At 41.6% G+C, this 26,211-nt stretch overlaps 43 non-coding genes across 43 annotated transcripts; 20 read left to right on the top strand and 23 right to left on the bottom strand.

Annotated features, from left to right (window-relative positions):
• Positions 1 to 310: 310 nt before the first annotated feature.
• Trnag-ucc lies at positions 311 to 382 on the bottom strand. Its single transcript has one exon. It is a non-coding gene; the product is annotated as a tRNA-Gly (tRNA).
• Positions 383 to 711: 329 nt separating this feature from the next.
• On the top strand, positions 712 to 782 carry Trnag-gcc. Its single transcript has one exon. It is a non-coding gene; the product is annotated as a tRNA-Gly (tRNA).
• A 516-nt stretch (positions 783 to 1,298) lies between these two features.
• On the bottom strand, positions 1,299 to 1,370 carry Trnag-ucc. The gene has a single exon. It is a non-coding gene; the product is annotated as a tRNA-Gly (tRNA).
• Positions 1,371 to 2,286: 916 nt separating this feature from the next.
• Positions 2,287 to 2,358, bottom strand: Trnag-ucc. Its single transcript has one exon. It is a non-coding gene; the product is annotated as a tRNA-Gly (tRNA).
• Positions 2,359 to 2,687: 329 nt separating this feature from the next.
• Trnag-gcc lies at positions 2,688 to 2,758 on the top strand. The gene has a single exon. It is a non-coding gene; the product is annotated as a tRNA-Gly (tRNA).
• A 516-nt stretch (positions 2,759 to 3,274) lies between these two features.
• On the bottom strand, positions 3,275 to 3,346 carry Trnag-ucc. The gene has a single exon. It is a non-coding gene; the product is annotated as a tRNA-Gly (tRNA).
• A 329-nt stretch (positions 3,347 to 3,675) lies between these two features.
• On the top strand, positions 3,676 to 3,746 carry Trnag-gcc. The gene has a single exon. It is a non-coding gene; the product is annotated as a tRNA-Gly (tRNA).
• Positions 3,747 to 4,262: 516 nt separating this feature from the next.
• On the bottom strand, positions 4,263 to 4,334 carry Trnag-ucc. Its single transcript has one exon. It is a non-coding gene; the product is annotated as a tRNA-Gly (tRNA).
• A 330-nt stretch (positions 4,335 to 4,664) lies between these two features.
• Positions 4,665 to 4,735, top strand: Trnag-gcc. The gene has a single exon. It is a non-coding gene; the product is annotated as a tRNA-Gly (tRNA).
• Positions 4,736 to 5,251: 516 nt separating this feature from the next.
• On the bottom strand, positions 5,252 to 5,323 carry Trnag-ucc. The gene has a single exon. It is a non-coding gene; the product is annotated as a tRNA-Gly (tRNA).
• A 329-nt stretch (positions 5,324 to 5,652) lies between these two features.
• Positions 5,653 to 5,723, top strand: Trnag-gcc. The gene has a single exon. It is a non-coding gene; the product is annotated as a tRNA-Gly (tRNA).
• Positions 5,724 to 6,239: 516 nt separating this feature from the next.
• Positions 6,240 to 6,311, bottom strand: Trnag-ucc. Its single transcript has one exon. It is a non-coding gene; the product is annotated as a tRNA-Gly (tRNA).
• A 329-nt stretch (positions 6,312 to 6,640) lies between these two features.
• Trnag-gcc lies at positions 6,641 to 6,711 on the top strand. Its single transcript has one exon. It is a non-coding gene; the product is annotated as a tRNA-Gly (tRNA).
• Positions 6,712 to 7,227: 516 nt separating this feature from the next.
• Positions 7,228 to 7,299, bottom strand: Trnag-ucc. The gene has a single exon. It is a non-coding gene; the product is annotated as a tRNA-Gly (tRNA).
• A 329-nt stretch (positions 7,300 to 7,628) lies between these two features.
• Positions 7,629 to 7,699, top strand: Trnag-gcc. The gene has a single exon. It is a non-coding gene; the product is annotated as a tRNA-Gly (tRNA).
• Positions 7,700 to 8,215: 516 nt separating this feature from the next.
• On the bottom strand, positions 8,216 to 8,287 carry Trnag-ucc. The gene has a single exon. It is a non-coding gene; the product is annotated as a tRNA-Gly (tRNA).
• Positions 8,288 to 8,616: 329 nt separating this feature from the next.
• Positions 8,617 to 8,687, top strand: Trnag-gcc. The gene has a single exon. It is a non-coding gene; the product is annotated as a tRNA-Gly (tRNA).
• Positions 8,688 to 9,203: 516 nt separating this feature from the next.
• On the bottom strand, positions 9,204 to 9,275 carry Trnag-ucc. Its single transcript has one exon. It is a non-coding gene; the product is annotated as a tRNA-Gly (tRNA).
• Positions 9,276 to 9,604: 329 nt separating this feature from the next.
• Positions 9,605 to 9,675, top strand: Trnag-gcc. Its single transcript has one exon. It is a non-coding gene; the product is annotated as a tRNA-Gly (tRNA).
• Positions 9,676 to 10,191: 516 nt separating this feature from the next.
• On the bottom strand, positions 10,192 to 10,263 carry Trnag-ucc. Its single transcript has one exon. It is a non-coding gene; the product is annotated as a tRNA-Gly (tRNA).
• Positions 10,264 to 10,592: 329 nt separating this feature from the next.
• Positions 10,593 to 10,663, top strand: Trnag-gcc. The gene has a single exon. It is a non-coding gene; the product is annotated as a tRNA-Gly (tRNA).
• A 516-nt stretch (positions 10,664 to 11,179) lies between these two features.
• Trnag-ucc lies at positions 11,180 to 11,251 on the bottom strand. The gene has a single exon. It is a non-coding gene; the product is annotated as a tRNA-Gly (tRNA).
• Positions 11,252 to 11,580: 329 nt separating this feature from the next.
• On the top strand, positions 11,581 to 11,651 carry Trnag-gcc. Its single transcript has one exon. It is a non-coding gene; the product is annotated as a tRNA-Gly (tRNA).
• Positions 11,652 to 12,167: 516 nt separating this feature from the next.
• On the bottom strand, positions 12,168 to 12,239 carry Trnag-ucc. The gene has a single exon. It is a non-coding gene; the product is annotated as a tRNA-Gly (tRNA).
• A 329-nt stretch (positions 12,240 to 12,568) lies between these two features.
• On the top strand, positions 12,569 to 12,639 carry Trnag-gcc. The gene has a single exon. It is a non-coding gene; the product is annotated as a tRNA-Gly (tRNA).
• Positions 12,640 to 13,155: 516 nt separating this feature from the next.
• Positions 13,156 to 13,227, bottom strand: Trnag-ucc. The gene has a single exon. It is a non-coding gene; the product is annotated as a tRNA-Gly (tRNA).
• A 329-nt stretch (positions 13,228 to 13,556) lies between these two features.
• On the top strand, positions 13,557 to 13,627 carry Trnag-gcc. Its single transcript has one exon. It is a non-coding gene; the product is annotated as a tRNA-Gly (tRNA).
• Positions 13,628 to 14,143: 516 nt separating this feature from the next.
• On the bottom strand, positions 14,144 to 14,215 carry Trnag-ucc. The gene has a single exon. It is a non-coding gene; the product is annotated as a tRNA-Gly (tRNA).
• Positions 14,216 to 14,544: 329 nt separating this feature from the next.
• On the top strand, positions 14,545 to 14,615 carry Trnag-gcc. Its single transcript has one exon. It is a non-coding gene; the product is annotated as a tRNA-Gly (tRNA).
• Positions 14,616 to 15,131: 516 nt separating this feature from the next.
• On the bottom strand, positions 15,132 to 15,203 carry Trnag-ucc. The gene has a single exon. It is a non-coding gene; the product is annotated as a tRNA-Gly (tRNA).
• Positions 15,204 to 15,532: 329 nt separating this feature from the next.
• On the top strand, positions 15,533 to 15,603 carry Trnag-gcc. Its single transcript has one exon. It is a non-coding gene; the product is annotated as a tRNA-Gly (tRNA).
• Positions 15,604 to 16,119: 516 nt separating this feature from the next.
• Trnag-ucc lies at positions 16,120 to 16,191 on the bottom strand. Its single transcript has one exon. It is a non-coding gene; the product is annotated as a tRNA-Gly (tRNA).
• A 329-nt stretch (positions 16,192 to 16,520) lies between these two features.
• Positions 16,521 to 16,591, top strand: Trnag-gcc. The gene has a single exon. It is a non-coding gene; the product is annotated as a tRNA-Gly (tRNA).
• Positions 16,592 to 17,107: 516 nt separating this feature from the next.
• On the bottom strand, positions 17,108 to 17,179 carry Trnag-ucc. The gene has a single exon. It is a non-coding gene; the product is annotated as a tRNA-Gly (tRNA).
• Positions 17,180 to 18,095: 916 nt separating this feature from the next.
• Positions 18,096 to 18,167, bottom strand: Trnag-ucc. The gene has a single exon. It is a non-coding gene; the product is annotated as a tRNA-Gly (tRNA).
• A 329-nt stretch (positions 18,168 to 18,496) lies between these two features.
• Trnag-gcc lies at positions 18,497 to 18,567 on the top strand. The gene has a single exon. It is a non-coding gene; the product is annotated as a tRNA-Gly (tRNA).
• Positions 18,568 to 19,083: 516 nt separating this feature from the next.
• Positions 19,084 to 19,155, bottom strand: Trnag-ucc. Its single transcript has one exon. It is a non-coding gene; the product is annotated as a tRNA-Gly (tRNA).
• Positions 19,156 to 19,484: 329 nt separating this feature from the next.
• Positions 19,485 to 19,555, top strand: Trnag-gcc. The gene has a single exon. It is a non-coding gene; the product is annotated as a tRNA-Gly (tRNA).
• A 516-nt stretch (positions 19,556 to 20,071) lies between these two features.
• On the bottom strand, positions 20,072 to 20,143 carry Trnag-ucc. Its single transcript has one exon. It is a non-coding gene; the product is annotated as a tRNA-Gly (tRNA).
• Positions 20,144 to 20,472: 329 nt separating this feature from the next.
• Positions 20,473 to 20,543, top strand: Trnag-gcc. The gene has a single exon. It is a non-coding gene; the product is annotated as a tRNA-Gly (tRNA).
• A 516-nt stretch (positions 20,544 to 21,059) lies between these two features.
• Trnag-ucc lies at positions 21,060 to 21,131 on the bottom strand. The gene has a single exon. It is a non-coding gene; the product is annotated as a tRNA-Gly (tRNA).
• Positions 21,132 to 21,460: 329 nt separating this feature from the next.
• On the top strand, positions 21,461 to 21,531 carry Trnag-gcc. Its single transcript has one exon. It is a non-coding gene; the product is annotated as a tRNA-Gly (tRNA).
• A 516-nt stretch (positions 21,532 to 22,047) lies between these two features.
• On the bottom strand, positions 22,048 to 22,119 carry Trnag-ucc. The gene has a single exon. It is a non-coding gene; the product is annotated as a tRNA-Gly (tRNA).
• Between the last annotated feature and the right edge of the window lie 4,092 nt (positions 22,120 to 26,211).

Below are 26,211 nucleotides of genomic sequence, written 5' to 3' on the forward strand. Positions count from 1 at the left end.
TATTTGAAGGACTTCTACGGGTGGGATGTGTTGCGAATTTTAGCATTGTTCTGTACATGAATCGGTGCTTATCTGCAAACTACATTGACAGTGTCGGGCTATCAATTAAGCAATAATACGGCTAGTTCTACGTTCGATTACTCACAATATTTCATTTAATAGCGTGATTGAAAAGAAATATAAAGTGTCAACAGGAATGTACACACACCAACACGGTGCGTATTCATCATTGGAGGGTGCCATTTGTACTTTTCACCGACGGACTTTGAGGTTACATTTCTCATTCCCGGTCCCTACTGAAATAAAAAGATGCGTCGGCCGGGAATCGAACCCGGATCGACTGCTTGGAAGGCAACCATGCTAACCTTTACACCACCGACGCTGTCCATGTGGTGCATAGCCGGAAAAGACAATTTAATGAATTTCTCTGATTGATTGTCCACGCCTGGAGGCACGCCTTTAAACGAAATTGCTTACGTCACAAAATGATTTTTATTTTTAAAAAAATGTTTAAATGTATTCTTGACTTGATATGCGTCACGGGTCTGCAATGTACAGTGTAGTGGAAACAAATAATTCTATTTAAATGCATATGACACTGCAGTTGCATCCATATGGAGCAAATGTATACGTCACTTGAATACTTCCTTCTTTTCAGCTTCTTTCTTGCCTAAGGAGTGAGAAGCTTAGAAACGAGGCGGTGAGTGTGAAGCATCGGTGGTCTAGTGGTAGAATACTCGCCTGCCACGCGGGTGACCCGGGTTCGATTCCCGGTCGATGCACATTGTTTTTGTGCCTCTTGCCAACAAAAGGAATAGACACTCTCAAAAAGCGCGTCTCCAGAAAGCTGTATTCAATCTGTTACGCAATGCGAATGTTGTCAGTGATGTCACGTTTCTATGACGTCGTGCCATTGTGAGGTCACAAACGGGTCCCAAAATAGTCATCTGCCCGTTGGAATGATAATATGTATGCATTTACATGACTCTATTTGAAGGACTTCTACGGGTGGGATGTGCTGCGAATTTTAGCATTGTTCTGTACATGAATCGGTGCTTATCTGCAAACTACATTGACAGTGTCGGGCTATCAATTAAGCAATAATACGGCTAGTTCTACGTTCGATTACTCACAATATTTCATTTAATAGCGTGATTGAAAAGAAATATAAAGTGTCAACAGGAATGTACACACACCAACACGGTGCGTATTCATCATTGGAGGGTGCCATTTGTACTTTTCACCGACGGACTTTGAGGTTACATTTCTCATTCCCGGTCCCTACTGAAATAAAAAGATGCGTCGGCCGGGAATCGAACCCGGATCGACTGCTTGGAAGGCAACCATGCTAACCTTTACACCACCGACGCTGTCCATGTGGTGCATAGCCGGAAAAGACAATTTAATGAATTTCTCTGATTGATTGTCCACGCCTGGAGGCACGCCTTTAAACGAAATTGCTTACGTCACAAAATGATTTTTATTTTTAAAAAAATGTTTAAATGTATTCTTGACTTGATATGCGTCACGGGTCTGCAATGTACAGTGTAGTGGAAACAAATAATTCTATTTAAATGCATATGACACTGCAGTTGCATCCATATGGAGCAAATGTATACGTCACTTGAATACTTCCTTCTTTTCAGCTTCTTTCTTGCCTAAGGAGTGAGAAGCTTAGAAACGAGGCGGTGAGTGTGAAGCATCGGTGGTCTAGTGGTAGAATACTCGCCTGCCACGCGGGTGACCCGGGTTCGATTCCCGGTGGATGCACATTGTTTTTGTGCCTCTTGCCAACAAAAGGAATAGACACTCTCAAAAAGCGCGTCTCCAGAAAGCTGTATTCAATCTGTTACGCAATGCGAATGTTGTCAGTGATGTCACGTTTCTATGACGTCGTGCCATTGTGAGGTCACAAACGGGTCCCAAAATAGTCATCTGCCCGTTGGAATGATAATATGTATGCATTTACATGACTCTATTTGAAGGACTTCTACGGGTGGGATGTGCTGCGAATTTTAGCATTGTTCTGTACATGAATCGGTGCTTATCTGCAAACTACATTGACAGTGTCGGGCTATCAATTAAGCAATAATACGGCTAGTTCTACGTTCGATTACTCACAATATTTCATTTAATAGCGTGATTGAAAAGAAATATAAAGTGTCAACAGGAATGTACACACACCAACACGGTGCGTATTCATCATTGGAGGGTGCCATTTGTACTTTTCACCGACGGACTTTGAGGTTACATTTCTCATTCCCGGTCCCTACTGAAATAAAAAGATGCGTCGGCCGGGAATCGAACCCGGATCGACTGCTTGGAAGGCAACCATGCTAACCTTTACACCACCGACGCTGTCCATGTGGTGCATAGCCGGAAAAGACAATTTAATGAATTTCTCTGATTGATTGTCCACGCCTGGAGGCACGCCTTTAAACGAAATTGCTTACGTCACAAAATGATTTTTATTTTTAAAAAAATGTTTAAATGTATTCTTGACTTGATATGCGTCACGGGTCTGCAATGTACAGTGTAGTGGAAACAAATAATTCTATTTAAATGCATATGACACTGCAGTTGCATCCATATGGAGCAAATGTATACGTCACTTGAATACTTCCTTCTTTTCAGCTTCTTTCTTGCCTAAGGAGTGAGAAGCTTAGAAACGAGGCGGTGAGTGTGAAGCATCGGTGGTCTAGTGGTAGAATACTCGCCTGCCACGCGGGTGACCCGGGTTCGATTCCCGGTCGATGCACATTGTTTTTGTGCCTCTTGCCAACAAAAGGAATAGACACTCTCAAAAAGCGCGTCTCCAGAAAGCTGTATTCAATCTGTTACGCAATGCGAATGTTGTCAGTGATGTCACGTTTCTATGACGTCGTGCCATTGTGAGGTCACAAACGGGTCCCAAAATAGTCATCTGCCCGTTGGAATGATAATATGTATGCATTTACATGACTCTATTTGAAGGACTTCTACGGGTGGGATGTGCTGCGAATTTTAGCATTGTTCTGTACATGAATCGGTGCTTATCTGCAAACTACATTGACAGTGTCGGGCTATCAATTAAGCAATAATACGGCTAGTTCTACGTTCGATTACTCACAATATTTCATTTAATAGCGTGATTGAAAAGAAATATAAAGTGTCAACAGGAATGTACACACACCAACACGGTGCGTATTCATCATTGGAGGGTGCCATTTGTACTTTTCACCGACGGACTTTGAGGTTACATTTCTCATTCCCGGTCCCTACTGAAATAAAAAGATGCGTCGGCCGGGAATCGAACCCGGATCGACTGCTTGGAAGGCAACCATGCTAACCTTTACACCACCGACGCTGTCCATGTGGTGCATAGCCGGAAAAGACAATTTAATGAATTTCTCTGATTGATTGTCCACGCCTGGAGGCACGCCTTTAAACGAAATTGCTTACGTCACAAAATGATTTTTATTTTTAAAAAAATGTTTAAATGTATTCTTGACTTGATATGCGTCACGGGTCTGCAATGTACAGTGTAGTGGAAACAAATAATTCTATTTAAATGCATATGACACTGCAGTTGCATCCATATGGAGCAAATGTATACGTCACTTGAATACTTCCTTCTTTTCAGCTTCTTTCTTGCCTAAGGAGTGAGAAGCTTAGAAACGAGGCGGTGAGTGTGAAGCATCGGTGGTCTAGTGGTAGAATACTCGCCTGCCACGCGGGTGACCCGGGTTCGATTCCCGGTCGATGCACATTGTTTTTGTGCCTCTTGCCAACAAAAGGAATAGACACTCTCAAAAAGCGCGTCTCCAGAAAGCTGTATTCAATCTGTTACGCAATGCGAATGTTGTCAGTGATGTCACGTTTCTATGACGTCGTGCCATTGTGAGGTCACAAACGGGTCCCAAAATAGTCATCTGCCCGTTGGAATGATAATATGTATGCATTTACATGACTCTATTTGAAGGACTTCTACGGGTGGGATGTGCTGCGAATTTTAGCATTGTTCTGTACATGAATCGGTGCTTATCTGCAAACTACATTGACAGTGTCGGGCTATCAATTAAGCAATAATACGGCTAGTTCTACGTTCGATTACTCACAATATTTCATTTAATAGCGTGATTGAAAAGAAATATAAAGTGTCAACAGGAATGTACACACACCAACACGGTGCGTATTCATCATTGGAGGGTGCCATTTGTACTTTTCACCGACGGACTTTGAGGTTACATTTCTCATTCCCGGTCCCTACTGAAATAAAAAGATGCGTCGGCCGGGAATCGAACCCGGATCGACTGCTTGGAAGGCAACCATGCTAACCTTTACACCACCGACGCTGTCCATGTGGTGCATAGCCGAGAAAAGACAATTTAATGAATTTCTCTGATTGATTGTCCACGCCTGGAGGCACGCCTTTAAACGAAATTGCTTACGTCACAAAATGATTTTTATTTTTAAAAAAATGTTTAAATGTATTCTTGACTTGATATGCGTCACGGGTCTGCAATGTACAGTGTAGTGGAAACAAATAATTCTATTTAAATGCATATGACACTGCAGTTGCATCCATATGGAGCAAATGTATACGTCACTTGAATACTTCCTTCTTTTCAGCTTCTTTCTTGCCTAAGGAGTGAGAAGCTTAGAAACGAGGCGGTGAGTGTGAAGCATCGGTGGTCTAGTGGTAGAATACTCGCCTGCCACGCGGGTGACCCGGGTTCGATTCCCGGTCGATGCACATTGTTTTTGTGCCTCTTGCCAACAAAAGGAATAGACACTCTCAAAAAGCGCGTCTCCAGAAAGCTGTATTCAATCTGTTACGCAATGCGAATGTTGTCAGTGATGTCACGTTTCTATGACGTCGTGCCATTGTGAGGTCACAAACGGGTCCCAAAATAGTCATCTGCCCGTTGGAATGATAATATGTATGCATTTACATGACTCTATTTGAAGGACTTCTACGGGTGGGATGTGCTGCGAATTTTAGCATTGTTCTGTACATGAATCGGTGCTTATCTGCAAACTACATTGACAGTGTCGGGCTATCAATTAAGCAATAATACGGCTAGTTCTACGTTCGATTACTCACAATATTTCATTTAATAGCGTGATTGAAAAGAAATATAAAGTGTCAACAGGAATGTACACACACCAACACGGTGCGTATTCATCATTGGAGGGTGCCATTTGTACTTTTCACCGACGGACTTTGAGGTTACATTTCTCATTCCCGGTCCCTACTGAAATAAAAAGATGCGTCGGCCGGGAATCGAACCCGGATCGACTGCTTGGAAGGCAACCATGCTAACCTTTACACCACCGACGCTGTCCATGTGGTGCATAGCCGGAAAAGACAATTTAATGAATTTCTCTGATTGATTGTCCACGCCTGGAGGCACGCCTTTAAACGAAATTGCTTACGTCACAAAATGATTTTTATTTTTAAAAAAATGTTTAAATGTATTCTTGACTTGATATGCGTCACGGGTCTGCAATGTACAGTGTAGTGGAAACAAATAATTCTATTTAAATGCATATGACACTGCAGTTGCATCCATATGGAGCAAATGTATACGTCACTTGAATACTTCCTTCTTTTCAGCTTCTTTCTTGCCTAAGGAGTGAGAAGCTTAGAAACGAGGCGGTGAGTGTGAAGCATCGGTGGTCTAGTGGTAGAATACTCGCCTGCCACGCGGGTGACCCGGGTTCGATTCCCGGTCGATGCACATTGTTTTTGTGCCTCTTGCCAACAAAAGGAATAGACACTCTCAAAAAGCGCGTCTCCAGAAAGCTGTATTCAATCTGTTACGCAATGCGAATGTTGTCAGTGATGTCACGTTTCTATGACGTCGTGCCATTGTGAGGTCACAAACGGGTCCCAAAATAGTCATCTGCCCGTTGGAATGATAATATGTATGCATTTACATGACTCTATTTGAAGGACTTCTACGGGTGGGATGTGCTGCGAATTTTAGCATTGTTCTGTACATGAATCGGTGCTTATCTGCAAACTACATTGACAGTGTCGGGCTATCAATTAAGCAATAATACGGCTAGTTCTACGTTCGATTACTCACAATATTTCATTTAATAGCGTGATTGAAAAGAAATATAAAGTGTCAACAGGAATGTACACACACCAACACGGTGCGTATTCATCATTGGAGGGTGCCATTTGTACTTTTCACCGACGGACTTTGAGGTTACATTTCTCATTCCCGGTCCCTACTGAAATAAAAAGATGCGTCGGCCGGGAATCGAACCCGGATCGACTGCTTGGAAGGCAACCATGCTAACCTTTACACCACCGACGCTGTCCATGTGGTGCATAGCCGGAAAAGACAATTTAATGAATTTCTCTGATTGATTGTCCACGCCTGGAGGCACGCCTTTAAACGAAATTGCTTACGTCACAAAATGATTTTTATTTTTAAAAAAATGTTTAAATGTATTCTTGACTTGATATGCGTCACGGGTCTGCAATGTACAGTGTAGTGGAAACAAATAATTCTATTTAAATGCATATGACACTGCAGTTGCATCCATATGGAGCAAATGTATACGTCACTTGAATACTTCCTTCTTTTCAGCTTCTTTCTTGCCTAAGGAGTGAGAAGCTTAGAAACGAGGCGGTGAGTGTGAAGCATCGGTGGTCTAGTGGTAGAATACTCGCCTGCCACGCGGGTGACCCGGGTTCGATTCCCGGTCGATGCACATTGTTTTTGTGCCTCTTGCCAACAAAAGGAATAGACACTCTCAAAAAGCGCGTCTCCAGAAAGCTGTATTCAATCTGTTACGCAATGCGAATGTTGTCAGTGATGTCACGTTTCTATGACGTCGTGCCATTGTGAGGTCACAAACGGGTCCCAAAATAGTCATCTGCCCGTTGGAATGATAATATGTATGCATTTACATGACTCTATTTGAAGGACTTCTACGGGTGGGATGTGCTGCGAATTTTAGCATTGTTCTGTACATGAATCGGTGCTTATCTGCAAACTACATTGACAGTGTCGGGCTATCAATTAAGCAATAATACGGCTAGTTCTACGTTCGATTACTCACAATATTTCATTTAATAGCGTGATTGAAAAGAAATATAAAGTGTCAACAGGAATGTACACACACCAACACGGTGCGTATTCATCATTGGAGGGTGCCATTTGTACTTTTCACCGACGGACTTTGAGGTTACATTTCTCATTCCCGGTCCCTACTGAAATAAAAAGATGCGTCGGCCGGGAATCGAACCCGGATCGACTGCTTGGAAGGCAACCATGCTAACCTTTACACCACCGACGCTGTCCATGTGGTGCATAGCCGGAAAAGACAATTTAATGAATTTCTCTGATTGATTGTCCACGCCTGGAGGCACGCCTTTAAACGAAATTGCTTACGTCACAAAATGATTTTTATTTTTAAAAAAATGTTTAAATGTATTCTTGACTTGATATGCGTCACGGGTCTGCAATGTACAGTGTAGTGGAAACAAATAATTCTATTTAAATGCATATGACACTGCAGTTGCATCCATATGGAGCAAATGTATACGTCACTTGAATACTTCCTTCTTTTCAGCTTCTTTCTTGCCTAAGGAGTGAGAAGCTTAGAAACGAGGCGGTGAGTGTGAAGCATCGGTGGTCTAGTGGTAGAATACTCGCCTGCCACGCGGGTGACCCGGGTTCGATTCCCGGTCGATGCACATTGTTTTTGTGCCTCTTGCCAACAAAAGGAATAGACACTCTCAAAAAGCGCGTCTCCAGAAAGCTGTATTCAATCTGTTACGCAATGCGAATGTTGTCAGTGATGTCACGTTTCTATGACGTCGTGCCATTGTGAGGTCACAAACGGGTCCCAAAATAGTCATCTGCCCGTTGGAATGATAATATGTATGCATTTACATGACTCTATTTGAAGGACTTCTACGGGTGGGATGTGCTGCGAATTTTAGCATTGTTCTGTACATGAATCGGTGCTTATCTGCAAACTACATTGACAGTGTCGGGCTATCAATTAAGCAATAATACGGCTAGTTCTACGTTCGATTACTCACAATATTTCATTTAATAGCGTGATTGAAAAGAAATATAAAGTGTCAACAGGAATGTACACACACCAACACGGTGCGTATTCATCATTGGAGGGTGCCATTTGTACTTTTCACCGACGGACTTTGAGGTTACATTTCTCATTCCCGGTCCCTACTGAAATAAAAAGATGCGTCGGCCGGGAATCGAACCCGGATCGACTGCTTGGAAGGCAACCATGCTAACCTTTACACCACCGACGCTGTCCATGTGGTGCATAGCCGGAAAAGACAATTTAATGAATTTCTCTGATTGATTGTCCACGCCTGGAGGCACGCCTTTAAACGAAATTGCTTACGTCACAAAATGATTTTTATTTTTAAAAAAATGTTTAAATGTATTCTTGACTTGATATGCGTCACGGGTCTGCAATGTACAGTGTAGTGGAAACAAATAATTCTATTTAAATGCATATGACACTGCAGTTGCATCCATATGGAGCAAATGTATACGTCACTTGAATACTTCCTTCTTTTCAGCTTCTTTCTTGCCTAAGGAGTGAGAAGCTTAGAAACGAGGCGGTGAGTGTGAAGCATCGGTGGTCTAGTGGTAGAATACTCGCCTGCCACGCGGGTGACCCGGGTTCGATTCCCGGTCGATGCACATTGTTTTTGTGCCTCTTGCCAACAAAAGGAATAGACACTCTCAAAAAGCGCGTCTCCAGAAAGCTGTATTCAATCTGTTACGCAATGCGAATGTTGTCAGTGATGTCACGTTTCTATGACGTCGTGCCATTGTGAGGTCACAAACGGGTCCCAAAATAGTCATCTGCCCGTTGGAATGATAATATGTATGCATTTACATGACTCTATTTGAAGGACTTCTACGGGTGGGATGTGCTGCGAATTTTAGCATTGTTCTGTACATGAATCGGTGCTTATCTGCAAACTACATTGACAGTGTCGGGCTATCAATTAAGCAATAATACGGCTAGTTCTACGTTCGATTACTCACAATATTTCATTTAATAGCGTGATTGAAAAGAAATATAAAGTGTCAACAGGAATGTACACACACCAACACGGTGCGTATTCATCATTGGAGGGTGCCATTTGTACTTTTCACCGACGGACTTTGAGGTTACATTTCTCATTCCCGGTCCCTACTGAAATAAAAAGATGCGTCGGCCGGGAATCGAACCCGGATCGACTGCTTGGAAGGCAACCATGCTAACCTTTACACCACCGACGCTGTCCATGTGGTGCATAGCCGGAAAAGACAATTTAATGAATTTCTCTGATTGATTGTCCACGCCTGGAGGCACGCCTTTAAACGAAATTGCTTACGTCACAAAATGATTTTTATTTTTAAAAAAATGTTTAAATGTATTCTTGACTTGATATGCGTCACGGGTCTGCAATGTACAGTGTAGTGGAAACAAATAATTCTATTTAAATGCATATGACACTGCAGTTGCATCCATATGGAGCAAATGTATACGTCACTTGAATACTTCCTTCTTTTCAGCTTCTTTCTTGCCTAAGGAGTGAGAAGCTTAGAAACGAGGCGGTGAGTGTGAAGCATCGGTGGTCTAGTGGTAGAATACTCGCCTGCCACGCGGGTGACCCGGGTTCGATTCCCGGTCGATGCACATTGTTTTTGTGCCTCTTGCCAACAAAAGGAATAGACACTCTCAAAAAGCGCGTCTCCAGAAAGCTGTATTCAATCTGTTACGCAATGCGAATGTTGTCAGTGATGTCACGTTTCTATGACGTCGTGCCATTGTGAGGTCACAAACGGGTCCCAAAATAGTCATCTGCCCGTTGGAATGATAATATGTATGCATTTACATGACTCTATTTGAAGGACTTCTACGGGTGGGATGTGCTGCGAATTTTAGCATTGTTCTGTACATGAATCGGTGCTTATCTGCAAACTACATTGACAGTGTCGGGCTATCAATTAAGCAATAATACGGCTAGTTCTACGTTCGATTACTCACAATATTTCATTTAATAGCGTGATTGAAAAGAAATATAAAGTGTCAACAGGAATGTACACACACCAACACGGTGCGTATTCATCATTGGAGGGTGCCATTTGTACTTTTCACCGACGGACTTTGAGGTTACATTTCTCATTCCCGGTCCCTACTGAAATAAAAAGATGCGTCGGCCGGGAATCGAACCCGGATCGACTGCTTGGAAGGCAACCATGCTAACCTTTACACCACCGACGCTGTCCATGTGGTGCATAGCCGGAAAAGACAATTTAATGAATTTCTCTGATTGATTGTCCACGCCTGGAGGCACGCCTTTAAACGAAATTGCTTACGTCACAAAATGATTTTTATTTTTAAAAAAATGTTTAAATGTATTCTTGACTTGATATGCGTCACGGGTCTGCAATGTACAGTGTAGTGGAAACAAATAATTCTATTTAAATGCATATGACACTGCAGTTGCATCCATATGGAGCAAATGTATACGTCACTTGAATACTTCCTTCTTTTCAGCTTCTTTCTTGCCTAAGGAGTGAGAAGCTTAGAAACGAGGCGGTGAGTGTGAAGCATCGGTGGTCTAGTGGTAGAATACTCGCCTGCCACGCGGGTGACCCGGGTTCGATTCCCGGTCGATGCACATTGTTTTTGTGCCTCTTGCCAACAAAAGGAATAGACACTCTCAAAAAGCGCGTCTCCAGAAAGCTGTATTCAATCTGTTACGCAATGCGAATGTTGTCAGTGATGTCACGTTTCTATGACGTCGTGCCATTGTGAGGTCACAAACGGGTCCCAAAATAGTCATCTGCCCGTTGGAATGATAATATGTATGCATTTACATGACTCTATTTGAAGGACTTCTACGGGTGGGATGTGCTGCGAATTTTAGCATTGTTCTGTACATGAATCGGTGCTTATCTGCAAACTACATTGACAGTGTCGGGCTATCAATTAAGCAATAATACGGCTAGTTCTACGTTCGATTACTCACAATATTTCATTTAATAGCGTGATTGAAAAGAAATATAAAGTGTCAACAGGAATGTACACACACCAACACGGTGCGTATTCATCATTGGAGGGTGCCATTTGTACTTTTCACCGACGGACTTTGAGGTTACATTTCTCATTCCCGGTCCCTACTGAAATAAAAAGATGCGTCGGCCGGGAATCGAACCCGGATCGACTGCTTGGAAGGCAACCATGCTAACCTTTACACCACCGACGCTGTCCATGTGGTGCATAGCCGGAAAAGACAATTTAATGAATTTCTCTGATTGATTGTCCACGCCTGGAGGCACGCCTTTAAACGAAATTGCTTACGTCACAAAATGATTTTTATTTTTAAAAAAATGTTTAAATGTATTCTTGACTTGATATGCGTCACGGGTCTGCAATGTACAGTGTAGTGGAAACAAATAATTCTATTTAAATGCATATGACACTGCAGTTGCATCCATATGGAGCAAATGTATACGTCACTTGAATACTTCCTTCTTTTCAGCTTCTTTCTTGCCTAAGGAGTGAGAAGCTTAGAAACGAGGCGGTGAGTGTGAAGCATCGGTGGTCTAGTGGTAGAATACTCGCCTGCCACGCGGGTGACCCGGGTTCGATTCCCGGTCGATGCACATTGTTTTTGTGCCTCTTGCCAACAAAAGGAATAGACACTCTCAAAAAGCGCGTCTCCAGAAAGCTGTATTCAATCTGTTACGCAATGCGAATGTTGTCAGTGATGTCACGTTTCTATGACGTCGTGCCATTGTGAGGTCACAAACGGGTCCCAAAATAGTCATCTGCCCGTTGGAATGATAATATGTATGCATTTACATGACTCTATTTGAAGGACTTCTACGGGTGGGATGTGCTGCGAATTTTAGCATTGTTCTGTACATGAATCGGTGCTTATCTGCAAACTACATTGACAGTGTCGGGCTATCAATTAAGCAATAATACGGCTAGTTCTACGTTCGATTACTCACAATATTTCATTTAATAGCGTGATTGAAAAGAAATATAAAGTGTCAACAGGAATGTACACACACCAACACGGTGCGTATTCATCATTGGAGGGTGCCATTTGTACTTTTCACCGACGGACTTTGAGGTTACATTTCTCATTCCCGGTCCCTACTGAAATAAAAAGATGCGTCGGCCGGGAATCGAACCCGGATCGACTGCTTGGAAGGCAACCATGCTAACCTTTACACCACCGACGCTGTCCATGTGGTGCATAGCCGGAAAAGACAATTTAATGAATTTCTCTGATTGATTGTCCACGCCTGGAGGCACGCCTTTAAACGAAATTGCTTACGTCACAAAATGATTTTTATTTTTAAAAAAATGTTTAAATGTATTCTTGACTTGATATGCGTCACGGGTCTGCAATGTACAGTGTAGTGGAAACAAATAATTCTATTTAAATGCATATGACACTGCAGTTGCATCCATATGGAGCAAATGTATACGTCACTTGAATACTTCCTTCTTTTCAGCTTCTTTCTTGCCTAAGGAGTGAGAAGCTTAGAAACGAGGCGGTGAGTGTGAAGCATCGGTGGTCTAGTGGTAGAATACTCGCCTGCCACGCGGGTGACCCGGGTTCGATTCCCGGTCGATGCACATTGTTTTTGTGCCTCTTGCCAACAAAAGGAATAGACACTCTCAAAAAGCGCGTCTCCAGAAAGCTGTATTCAATCTGTTACGCAATGCGAATGTTGTCAGTGATGTCACGTTTCTATGACGTCGTGCCATTGTGAGGTCACAAACGGGTCCCAAAATAGTCATCTGCCCGTTGGAATGATAATATGTATGCATTTACATGACTCTATTTGAAGGACTTCTACGGGTGGGATGTGCTGCGAATTTTAGCATTGTTCTGTACATGAATCGGTGCTTATCTGCAAACTACATTGACAGTGTCGGGCTATCAATTAAGCAATAATACGGCTAGTTCTACGTTCGATTACTCACAATATTTCATTTAATAGCGTGATTGAAAAGAAATATAAAGTGTCAACAGGAATGTACACACACCAACACGGTGCGTATTCATCATTGGAGGGTGCCATTTGTACTTTTCACCGACGGACTTTGAGGTTACATTTCTCATTCCCGGTCCCTACTGAAATAAAAAGATGCGTCGGCCGGGAATCGAACCCGGATCGACTGCTTGGAAGGCAACCATGCTAACCTTTACACCACCGACGCTGTCCATGTGGTGCATAGCCGGAAAAGACAATTTAATGAATTTCTCTGATTGATTGTCCACGCCTGGAGGCACGCCTTTAAACGAAATTGCTTACGTCACAAAATGATTTTTATTTTTAAAAAAATGTTTAAATGTATTCTTGACTTGATATGCGTCACGGGTCTGCAATGTACAGTGTAGTGGAAACAAATAATTCTATTTAAATGCATATGACACTGCAGTTGCATCCATATGGAGCAAATGTATACGTCACTTGAATACTTCCTTCTTTTCAGCTTCTTTCTTGCCTAAGGAGTGAGAAGCTTAGAAACGAGGCGGTGAGTGTGAAGCATCGGTGGTCTAGTGGTAGAATACTCGCCTGCCACGCGGGTGACCCGGGTTCGATTCCCGGTCGATGCACATTGTTTTTGTGCCTCTTGCCAACAAAAGGAATAGACACTCTCAAAAAGCGCGTCTCCAGAAAGCTGTATTCAATCTGTTACGCAATGCGAATGTTGTCAGTGATGTCACGTTTCTATGACGTCGTGCCATTGTGAGGTCACAAACGGGTCCCAAAATAGTCATCTGCCCGTTGGAATGATAATATGTATGCATTTACATGACTCTATTTGAAGGACTTCTACGGGTGGGATGTGCTGCGAATTTTAGCATTGTTCTGTACATGAATCGGTGCTTATCTGCAAACTACATTGACAGTGTCGGGCTATCAATTAAGCAATAATACGGCTAGTTCTACGTTCGATTACTCACAATATTTCATTTAATAGCGTGATTGAAAAGAAATATAAAGTGTCAACAGGAATGTACACACACCAACACGGTGCGTATTCATCATTGGAGGGTGCCATTTGTACTTTTCACCGACGGACTTTGAGGTTACATTTCTCATTCCCGGTCCCTACTGAAATAAAAAGATGCGTCGGCCGGGAATCGAACCCGGATCGACTGCTTGGAAGGCAACCATGCTAACCTTTACACCACCGACGCTGTCCATGTGGTGCATAGCCGGAAAAGACAATTTAATGAATTTCTCTGATTGATTGTCCACGCCTGGAGGCACGCCTTTAAACGAAATTGCTTACGTCACAAAATGATTTTTATTTTTAAAAAAATGTTTAAATGTATTCTTGACTTGATATGCGTCACGGGTCTGCAATGTACAGTGTAGTGGAAACAAATAATTCTATTTAAATGCATATGACACTGCAGTTGCATCCATATGGAGCAAATGTATACGTCACTTGAATACTTCCTTCTTTTCAGCTTCTTTCTTGCCTAAGGAGTGAGAAGCTTAGAAACGAGGCGGTGAGTGTGAAGCATCGGTGGTCTAGTGGTAGAATACTCGCCTGCCACGCGGGTGACCCGGGTTCGATTCCCGGTCGATGCACATTGTTTTTGTGCCTCTTGCCAACAAAAGGAATAGACACTCTCAAAAAGCGCGTCTCCAGAAAGCTGTATTCAATCTGTTACGCAATGCGAATGTTGTCAGTGATGTCACGTTTCTATGACGTCGTGCCATTGTGAGGTCACAAACGGGTCCCAAAATAGTCATCTGCCCGTTGGAATGATAATATGTATGCATTTACATGACTCTATTTGAAGGACTTCTACGGGTGGGATGTGCTGCGAATTTTAGCATTGTTCTGTACATGAATCGGTGCTTATCTGCAAACTACATTGACAGTGTCGGGCTATCAATTAAGCAATAATACGGCTAGTTCTACGTTCGATTACTCACAATATTTCATTTAATAGCGTGATTGAAAAGAAATATAAAGTGTCAACAGGAATGTACACACACCAACACGGTGCGTATTCATCATTGGAGGGTGCCATTTGTACTTTTCACCGACGGACTTTGAGGTTACATTTCTCATTCCCGGTCCCTACTGAAATAAAAAGATGCGTCGGCCGGGAATCGAACCCGGATCGACTGCTTGGAAGGCAACCATGCTAACCTTTACACCACCGACGCTGTCCATGTGGTGCATAGCCGGAAAAGACAATTTAATGAATTTCTCTGATTGATTGTCCACGCCTGGAGGCACGCCTTTAAACGAAATTGCTTACGTCACAAAATGATTTTTATTTTTAAAAAAATGTTTAAATGTATTCTTGACTTGATATGCGTCACGGGTCTGCAATGTACAGTGTAGTGGAAACAAATAATTCTATTTAAATGCATATGACACTGCAGTTGCATCCATATGGAGCAAATGTATACGTCACTTGAATACTTCCTTCTTTTCAGCTTCTTTCTTGCCTAAGGAGTGAGAAGCTTAGAAACGAGGCGGTGAGTGTGAAGCATCGGTGGTCTAGTGGTAGAATACTCGCCTGCCACGCGGGTGACCCGGGTTCGATTCCCGGTCGATGCACATTGTTTTTGTGCCTCTTGCCAACAAAAGGAATAGACACTCTCAAAAAGCGCGTCTCCAGAAAGCTGTATTCAATCTGTTACGCAATGCGAATGTTGTCAGTGATGTCACGTTTCTATGACGTCGTGCCATTGTGAGGTCACAAACGGGTCCCAAAATAGTCATCTGCCCGTTGGAATGATAATATGTATGCATTTACATGACTCTATTTGAAGGACTTCTACGGGTGGGATGTGCTGCGAATTTTAGCATTGTTCTGTACATGAATCGGTGCTTATCTGCAAACTACATTGACAGTGTCGGGCTATCAATTAAGCAATAATACGGCTAGTTCTACGTTCGATTACTCACAATATTTCATTTAATAGCGTGATTGAAAAGAAATATAAAGTGTCAACAGGAATGTACACACACCAACACGGTGCGTATTCATCATTGGAGGGTGCCATTTGTACTTTTCACCGACGGACTTTGAGGTTACATTTCTCATTCCCGGTCCCTACTGAAATAAAAAGATGCGTCGGCCGGGAATCGAACCCGGATCGACTGCTTGGAAGGCAACCATGCTAACCTTTACACCACCGACGCTGTCCATGTGGTGCATAGCCGGAAAAGACAATTTAATGAATTTCTCTGATTGATTGTCCACGCCTGGAGGCACGCCTTTAAACGAAATTGCTTACGTCACAAAATGATTTTTATTTTTAAAAAAATGTTTAAATGTATTCTTGACTTGATATGCGTCACGGGTCTGCAATGTACAGTGTAGTGGAAACAAATAATTCTATTTAAATGCATATGACACTGCAGTTGCATCCATATGGAGCAAATGTATACGTCACTTGAATACTTCCTTCTTTTCAGCTTCTTTCTTGCCTAAGGAGTGAGAAGCTTAGAAACGAGGCGGTGAGTGTGAAGCATCGGTGGTCTAGTGGTAGAATACTCGCCTGCCACGCGGGTGACCCGGGTTCGATTCCCGGTCGATGCACATTGTTTTTGTGCCTCTTGCCAACAAAAGGAATAGACACTCTCAAAAAGCGCGTCTCCAGAAAGCTGTATTCAATCTGTTACGCAATGCGAATGTTGTCAGTGATGTCACGTTTCTATGACGTCGTGCCATTGTGAGGTCACAAACGGGTCCCAAAATAGTCATCTGCCCGTTGGAATGATAATATGTATGCATTTACATGACTCTATTTGAAGGACTTCTACGGGTGGGATGTGCTGCGAATTTTAGCATTGTTCTGTACATGAATCGGTGCTTATCTGCAAACTACATTGACAGTGTCGGGCTATCAATTAAGCAATAATACGGCTAGTTCTACGTTCGATTACTCACAATATTTCATTTAATAGCGTGATTGAAAAGAAATATAAAGTGTCAACAGGAATGTACACACACCAACACGGTGCGTATTCATCATTGAAGGGTGCCATTTGTACTTTTCACCGACGGACTTTGAGGTTACATTTCTCATTCCCGGTCCCTACTGAAATAAAAAGATGCGTCGGCCGGGAATCGAACCCGGATCGACTGCTTGGAAGGCAACCATGCTAACCTTTACACCACCGACGCTGTCCATGTGGTGCATAGCCGGAAAAGACAATTTAATGAATTTCTCTGATTGATTGTCCACGCCTGGAGGCACGCCTTTAAACGAAATTGCTTACGTCACAAAATGATTTTTATTTTTAAAAAAATGTTTAAATGTATTCTTGACTTGATATGCGTCACGGGTCTGCAATGTACAGTGTAGTGGAAACAAATAATTCTATTTAAATGCATATGACACTGCAGTTGCATCCATATGGAGCAAATGTATACGTCACTTGAATACTTCCTTCTTTTCAGCTTCTTTCTTGCCTAAGGAGTGAGAAGCTTAGAAACGAGGCGGTGAGTGTGAAGCATCGGTGGTCTAGTGGTAGAATACTCGCCTGCCACGCGGGTGACCCGGGTTCGATTCCCGGTGGATGCACATTGTTTTTGTGCCTCTTGCCAACAAAAGGAATAGACACTCTCAAAAAGCGCGTCTCCAGAAAGCTGTATTCAATCTGTTACGCAATGCGAATGTTGTCAGTGATGTCACGTTTCTATGACGTCGTGCCATTGTGAGGTCACAAACGGGTCCCAAAATAGTCATCTGCCCGTTGGAATGATAATATGTATGCATTTACATGACTCTATTTGAAGGACTTCTACGGGTGGGATGTGCTGCGAATTTTAGCATTGTTCTGTACATGAATCGGTGCTTATCTGCAAACTACATTGACAGTGTCGGGCTATCAATTAAGCAATAATACGGCTAGTTCTACGTTCGATTACTCACAATATTTCATTTAATAGCGTGATTGAAAAGAAATATAAAGTGTCAACAGGAATGTACACACACCAACACGGTGCGTATTCATCATTGAAGGGTGCCATTTGTACTTTTCACCGACGGACTTTGAGGTTACATTTCTCATTCCCGGTCCCTACTGAAATAAAAAGATGCGTCGGCCGGGAATCGAACCCGGATCGACTGCTTGGAAGGCAACCATGCTAACCTTTACACCACCGACGCTGTCCATGTGGTGCATAGCCGGAAAAGACAATTTAATGAATTTCTCTGATTGATTGTCCACGCCTGGAGGCACGCCTTTAAACGAAATTGCTTACGTCACAAAATGATTTTTATTTTTAAAAAAATGTTTAAATGTATTCTTGACTTGATATGCGTCACGGGTCTGCAATGTACAGTGTAGTGGAAACAAATAATTCTATTTAAATGCATATGACACTGCAGTTGCATCCATATGGAGCAAATGTATACGTCACTTGAATACTTCCTTCTTTTCAGCTTCTTTCTTGCCTAAGGAGTGAGAAGCTTAGAAACGAGGCGGTGAGTGTGAAGCATCGGTGGTCTAGTGGTAGAATACTCGCCTGCCACGCGGGTGACCCGGGTTCGATTCCCGGTCGATGCACATTGTTTTTGTGCCTCTTGCCAACAAAAGGAATAGACACTCTCAAAAAGCGCGTCTCCAGAAAGCTGTATTCAATCTGTTACGCAATGCGAATGTTGTCAGTGATGTCACGTTTCTATGACGTCGTGCCATTGTGAGGTCACAAACGGGTCCCAAAATAGTCATCTGCCCGTTGGAATGATAATATGTATGCATTTACATGACTCTATTTGAAGGACTTCTACGGGTGGGATGTGCTGCGAATTTTAGCATTGTTCTGTACATGAATCGGTGCTTATCTGCAAACTACATTGACAGTGTCGGGCTATCAATTAAGCAATAATACGGCTAGTTCTACGTTCGATTACTCACAATATTTCATTTAATAGCGTGATTGAAAAGAAATATAAAGTGTCAACAGGAATGTACACACACCAACACGGTGCGTATTCATCATTGGAGGGTGCCATTTGTACTTTTCACCGACGGACTTTGAGGTTACATTTCTCATTCCCGGTCCCTACTGAAATAAAAAGATGCGTCGGCCGGGAATCGAACCCGGATCGACTGCTTGGAAGGCAACCATGCTAACCTTTACACCACCGACGCTGTCCATGTGGTGCATAGCCGGAAAAGACAATTTAATGAATTTCTCTGATTGATTGTCCACGCCTGGAGGCACGCCTTTAAACGAAATTGCTTACGTCACAAAATGATTTTTATTTTTAAAAAAATGTTTAAATGTATTCTTGACTTGATATGCGTCACGGGTCTGCAATGTACAGTGTAGTGGAAACAAATAATTCTATTTAAATGCATATGACACTGCAGTTGCATCCATATGGAGCAAATGTATACGTCACTTGAATACTTCCTTCTTTTCAGCTTCTTTCTTGCCTAAGGAGTGAGAAGCTTAGAAACGAGGCGGTGAGTGTGAAGCATCGGTGGTCTAGTGGTAGAATACTCGCCTGCCACGCGGGTGACCCGGGTTCGATTCCCGGTCGATGCACATTGTTTTTGTGCCTCTTGCCAACAAAAGGAATAGACACTCTCAAAAAGCGCGTCTCCAGAAAGCTGTATTCAATCTGTTACGCAATGCGAATGTTGTCAGTGATGTCACGTTTCTATGACGTCGTGCCATTGTGAGGTCACAAACGGGTCCCAAAATAGTCATCTGCCCGTTGGAATGATAATATGTATGCATTTACATGACTCTATTTGAAGGACTTCTACGGGTGGGATGTGCTGCGAATTTTAGCATTGTTCTGTACATGAATCGGTGCTTATCTGCAAACTACATTGACAGTGTCGGGCTATCAATTAAGCAATAATACGGCTAGTTCTACGTTCGATTACTCACAATATTTCATTTAATAGCGTGATTGAAAAGAAATATAAAGTGTCAACAGGAATGTACACACACCAACACGGTGCGTATTCATCATTGGAGGGTGCCATTTGTACTTTTCACCGACGGACTTTGAGGTTACATTTCTCATTCCCGGTCCCTACTGAAATAAAAAGATGCGTCGGCCGGGAATCGAACCCGGATCGACTGCTTGGAAGGCAACCATGCTAACCTTTACACCACCGACGCTGTCCATGTGGTGCATAGCCGGAAAAGACAATTTAATGAATTTCTCTGATTGATTGTCCACGCCTGGAGGCACGCCTTTAAACGAAATTGCTTACGTCACAAAATGATTTTTATTTTTAAAAAAATGTTTAAATGTATTCTTGACTTGATATGCGTCACGGGTCTGCAATGTACAGTGTAGTGGAAACAAATAATTCTATTTAAATGCATATGACACTGCAGTTGCATCCATATGGAGCAAATGTATACGTCACTTGAATACTTCCTTCTTTTCAGCTTCTTTCTTGCCTAAGGAGTGAGAAGCTTAGAAACGAGGCGGTGAGTGTGAAGCATCGGTGGTCTAGTGGTAGAATACTCGCCTGCCACGCGGGTGACCCGGGTTCGATTCCCGGTCGATGCACATTGTTTTTGTGCCTCTTGCCAACAAAAGGAATAGACACTCTCAAAAAGCGCGTCTCCAGAAAGCTGTATTCAATCTGTTACGCAATGCGAATGTTGTCAGTGATGTCACGTTTCTATGACGTCGTGCCATTGTGAGGTCACAAACGGGTCCCAAAATAGTCATCTGCCCGTTGGAATGATAATATGTATGCATTTACATGACTCTATTTGAAGGACTTCTACGGGTGGGATGTGCTGCGAATTTTAGCATTGTTCTGTACATGAATCGGTGCTTATCTGCAAACTACATTGACAGTGTCGGGCTATCAATTAAGCAATAATACGGCTAGTTCTACGTTCGATTACTCACAATATTTCATTTAATAGCGTGATTGAAAAGAAATATAAAGTGTCAACAGGAATGTACACACACCAACACGGTGCGTATTCATCATTGGAGGGTGCCATTTGTACTTTTCACCGACGGACTTTGAGGTTACATTTCTCATTCCCGGTCCCTACTGAAATAAAAAGATGCGTCGGCCGGGAATCGAACCCGGATCGACTGCTTGGAAGGCAACCATGCTAACCTTTACACCACCGACGCTGTCCATGTGGTGCATAGCCGGAAAAGACAATTTAATGAATTTCTCTGATTGATTGTCCACGCCTGGAGGCACGCCTTTAAACGAAATTGCTTACGTCACAAAATGATTTTTATTTTTAAAAAAATGTTTAAATGTATTCTTGACTTGATATGCGTCACGGGTCTGCAATGTACAGTGTAGTGGAAACAAATAATTCTATTTAAATGCATATGACACTGCAGTTGCATCCATATGGAGCAAATGTATACGTCACTTGAATACTTCCTTCTTTTCAGCTTCTTTCTTGCCTAAGGAGTGAGAAGCTTAGAAACGAGGCGGTGAGTGTGAAGCATCGGTGGTCTAGTGGTAGAATACTCGCCTGCCACGCGGGTGACCCGGGTTCGATTCCCGGTCGATGCACATTGTTTTTGTGCCTCTTGCCAACAAAAGGAATAGACACTCTCAAAAAGCGCGTCTCCAGAAAGCTGTATTCAATCTGTTACGCAATGCGAATGTTGTCAGTGATGTCACGTTTCTATGACGTCGTGCCATTGTGAGGTCACAAACGGGTCCCAAAATAGTCATCTGCCCGTTGGAATGATAATATGTATGCATTTACATGACTCTATTTGAAGGACTTCTACGGGTGGGATGTGCTGCGAATTTTAGCATTGTTCTGTACATGAATCGGTGCTTATCTGCAAACTACATTGACAGTGTCGGGCTATCAATTAAGCAATAATACGGCTAGTTCTACGTTCGATTACTCACAATATTTCATTTAATAGCGTGATTGAAAAGAAATATAAAGTGTCAACAGGAATGTACACACACCAACACGGTGCGTATTCATCATTGGAGGGTGCCATTTGTACTTTTCACCGACGGACTTTGAGGTTACATTTCTCATTCCCGGTCCCTACTGAAATAAAAAGATGCGTCGGCCGGGAATCGAACCCGGATCGACTGCTTGGAAGGCAACCATGCTAACCTTTACACCACCGACGCTGTCCATGTGGTGCATAGCCGGAAAAGACAATTTAATGAATTTCTCTGATTGATTGTCCACGCCTGGAGGCACGCCTTTAAACGAAATTGCTTACGTCACAAAATGATTTTTATTTTTAAAAAAATGTTTAAATGTATTCTTGACTTGATATGCGTCACGGGTCTGCAATGTACAGTGTAGTGGAAACAAATAATTCTATTTAAATGCATATGACACTGCAGTTGCATCCATATGGAGCAAATGTATACGTCACTTGAATACTTCCTTCTTTTCAGCTTCTTTCTTGCCTAAGGAGTGAGAAGCTTAGAAACGAGGCGGTGAGTGGGTGGTTACCTCCCTTGTTGAGGCGCAACGTGGAAGCAATTTGCAAGTGCTGTGCTATTTATTGTAAGTACTTCTACCTTTGTGGAAATATTTGACTGTTGTTATGAAGGTGTGTTCATATATGTTTCAAGATTACATCTGAACGTGTAATTGGAGGAAATAGAAACCATGAGCCGCCAGGCTGGGGGGCAAAGGCCACCCCCTAGTCAGGTCATCAACAACAATGGCCGCCATCGTGTCTATCAAAAAGAAAACATTGTTCGGGTTCATTATGACAACCAGATTCGCCCTAAAGCATTTGAGCTTTGCAAGGTGTTAGAGCAAGAACTGGGAGACAATACTGTGTACTGCTGTACACCTAGAAACAACAATTATTATGAAATTACTCTAGCGGAAAATGCGCTAGTAAAATCACTGGAGAGTCTGTTGTTGTTGATCATGAAATATACAAACTTTCGCCTCTTATGAATAATAGAGTTGTAGTTTCATTTATGAACTTGCCCAGCTATACCACAGATGAGGAAATCAGAAACGTCCTACATGCGTTTGGAATAATTGAAGTGGATACCATCCACAGGAGGAAAATCCATGGCACTAATTGGGAAGATGGTACAAGATATACACAAGTAAAATTTCCAACAGGGATCCGCAGTCTTCCCTATAGCGTCAAATTCAGGACACATGAAGGTTTTGATTTTTTCAGAGTTATTCACAACGAGCAAATCAAAGTGTGCTACCACTGCCTTTCAGACCAACACGAAAAAAAGATGTGTCCAAACATTGTATGTAGAAACTGCGGGAACCAAGGACATCTTCAAAACAACTGTCGTGTTCCAAAATGCCACAGATGTAAACTGAAGCCGGTAGACTGTGATTGCTATGGGTATGATGATGCTTCTGATGACATTGATAATGATAATCATGATGATCATGATAAGGATGAGGAAAATGACCTTGATGTTGGCATCATGGACACAGAGACGGATGCAACTCTAGCAAGGTGGCCTATTCTTAATGAATTAACAGTTGAAGATGACGAGGATCAAGAAGGGGTTGATACAATTGTAGATATCCCCGAGGAAGACAACGAGGAAATGTCACCAGATAAACATGTGACGAATTTTGTGACTGACTCGAACAATGAAACTCAAAATCTTGTCAATGAACTACTATTTGAAATCATTGACAGAAGTGTACATGTTGGCCAATGTAGTTCTGATGCCAAAAAACATGTATCTCCGTGTAGTGCTCACTTAGTAAATGATGTGAAAGACACACTGTTAGATATTGTACAGAAAGTTAATCTTGAACATCATGACAATAGTGAGGTTGTAGATGTTCATGATGGCATGGCAGCCTCGAATGAGATCAATCACAATGTTCTTTCACAGCCATACCGTGGGGATGGTGCCCCAGGAAGCGTGAAAGGCAAATGGAGAATATCCAAGCCTGATGAAGAGGTAATTAAGGCACATGTTGGGGGAAGAGCCCCTAGAAAAAAGAATGTTGTTAAATCTCGAAAAGGGAAAAAATATAGATGAAACACATGTTGAAGTATAATATGCATCTCTCATTGCTCATCATGTTCAGTATATGGTCATGGAATGTCAATGGTTTGAGAGATGTTGGTAAATTTGAAAAAGTGATGTCACTTATAAACAGTTCACATGTTGATATAACATTCTTACAGGAAACGTTTTGGGACACAACATTTGTTGAAAACTATCAACATATGTGGGCCGGGAAAATTTTATTTTGTAATTCAACCAACATAAATCGCAGGGGTGTAGCTATATTAGTATCCGAAAATTTTCAACATGAAGTTAGAATGATAGCACACGATTCTGAAGGCAGACTATTAAAAGCAGAAATTGATGTGGATGATAAAAAATATTATTTACTCAATGTTTATGCTCCTAATGATTTAGAAGAAAAGTTAACATTTTACAAAGAGCTAGAAGGATGGTTAGAACCAAGTAATATGTTTGTAGGGGGAGATTTTAATGATATAGTAGATCCTGTTTTGGATAAAGGCATTAACAATAAAACATTCAATCTAAGAAGTAGTGACACTCTTATTTCCATAATTAAAAAATATTGTATGGTTGATGTATGGAGACACAAAAATTATGATAAAAAGGAGTTCTCCAGAACCCAAACAGTAAATGGTGTTTTAAAACAATCCAGAATTGACTTTTTTCTATTATCCAGACATCTTTTACATAGTGCTATACATTGTTATATCAAATACTGTAAAATGAGCGATCACAACATTGTTTCACTGAAGGTTGATCTCAGTAACATAGAAAAGGGTCCAGGAGTTTGGATTTTTAATAATCAGCTGTTAGAAGATGGTATGTTTTATAATAAAATTCGTCATATTATTGAGGAAGCAAAAGTATGTCCACTTTTTACATCAGAGCCACTTATGTGGTGGGACAACTTGAAATATCAATTTAAAAAGTTTTCAAAATCTTATTCAAGCAAAAAAAGTAGACTGGCAAAAAATGATTATTACAACATTCAAAATAAACTTAGAATTGAATATCAAAAATTAGCTTCAACACCGGGGTATCAATCTACACAACTGTGTGATTTAGAACATAAATTAGAAGAATATGACAACAACACCTGTAGGGGTGCTATCCTGAGATCAAAAGCACAATTTACTCTTGAATCTGACAGATGCACTTCCTATTTCTTAAATTTAGAAAAGTCAAAACAGCAAGCTAATTCAATCAAAGAACTTATAACTGAAGATGGAACAACGATACGGAATACAGAGGACATTATAGACGCAGCACAATCATTTTATGCCAAGTTATATACAGATGAGGGATTTGATCAAGTAAAAGAACAAGTAGTTGTAAATATGATTCAGAAATCGATTAATGATGAACAAAAAGTTAAATGCGATCTTCCCATTTCTGAAAAACAGTTGACAGAGGCACTGAAAGGAATGAAACATAACAAGACACCAGGTCCAGATGGTTTAACTGTTGAATTCTTCCTCAAGTTTTGGGAGATTTTATGTCCTCTTTTCCATCATGTTACACAGAGTATCTTTGAAGAGAAGGAATTATCTCGTTCTATGAAAACCAGTATTATCAGCTTATTCTATAAAAATAAAGGTGATAAAAGAGATTTAAAATGTTACAGACCCATTTCACTGATCAATGTTGACTGTAAATTAATATCACGCACATTGTCGCTTAGACTCAAGTCTGTAATGTCAGATATTATCTCCCCCGAACAATCCTGCTGTGTACCAGGGAGAGACATTGCACACAATTTACATTCGGTCAGGGATGTAGTTGATATAGTGGATAGTGAAGATAAAGATGCATTTTTAATTAAAGTAGATCAAGAGAAAGCTTTCGATAGAGTTTCACATAATTACTTGTTGGATATTTTACAAAAATTCAATTTTGGGACTAATTTTATATCCTGGATTAGAATTTTGTATACAGACATTAAAAGTTCTGTCAAGTGTAATGGACATTTAAGTCCATATTTCAAACTATCCCGTGGAGTAAGGCAAGGGGACCCGATGAGTTCCATGCTGTTTGTGCTTATTTCTGAACCATTAAATTTGTTAATAAAAGAGAACCCACATATTCAAGGCATCAACATTGGCAATGTTTCATCTTTAATATATCAACATGCCGATGACACTACTATTACAGTGTGCAACTCACAGTCAGTGGAAAATACTTTTGAAACAATTAAATATTATTGCGAAGCAACTCAAGCCAAGATCAATTTAC

This window comes from Haliotis rufescens, unplaced genomic scaffold, assembly GCF_023055435.1.
Source record: "Haliotis rufescens isolate VD_foot unplaced genomic scaffold, xgHalRufe1.0.p SCAF_5, whole genome shotgun sequence".
NCBI classification, from domain to species: Eukaryota; Metazoa; Mollusca; class Gastropoda; order Lepetellida; family Haliotidae; genus Haliotis; species Haliotis rufescens.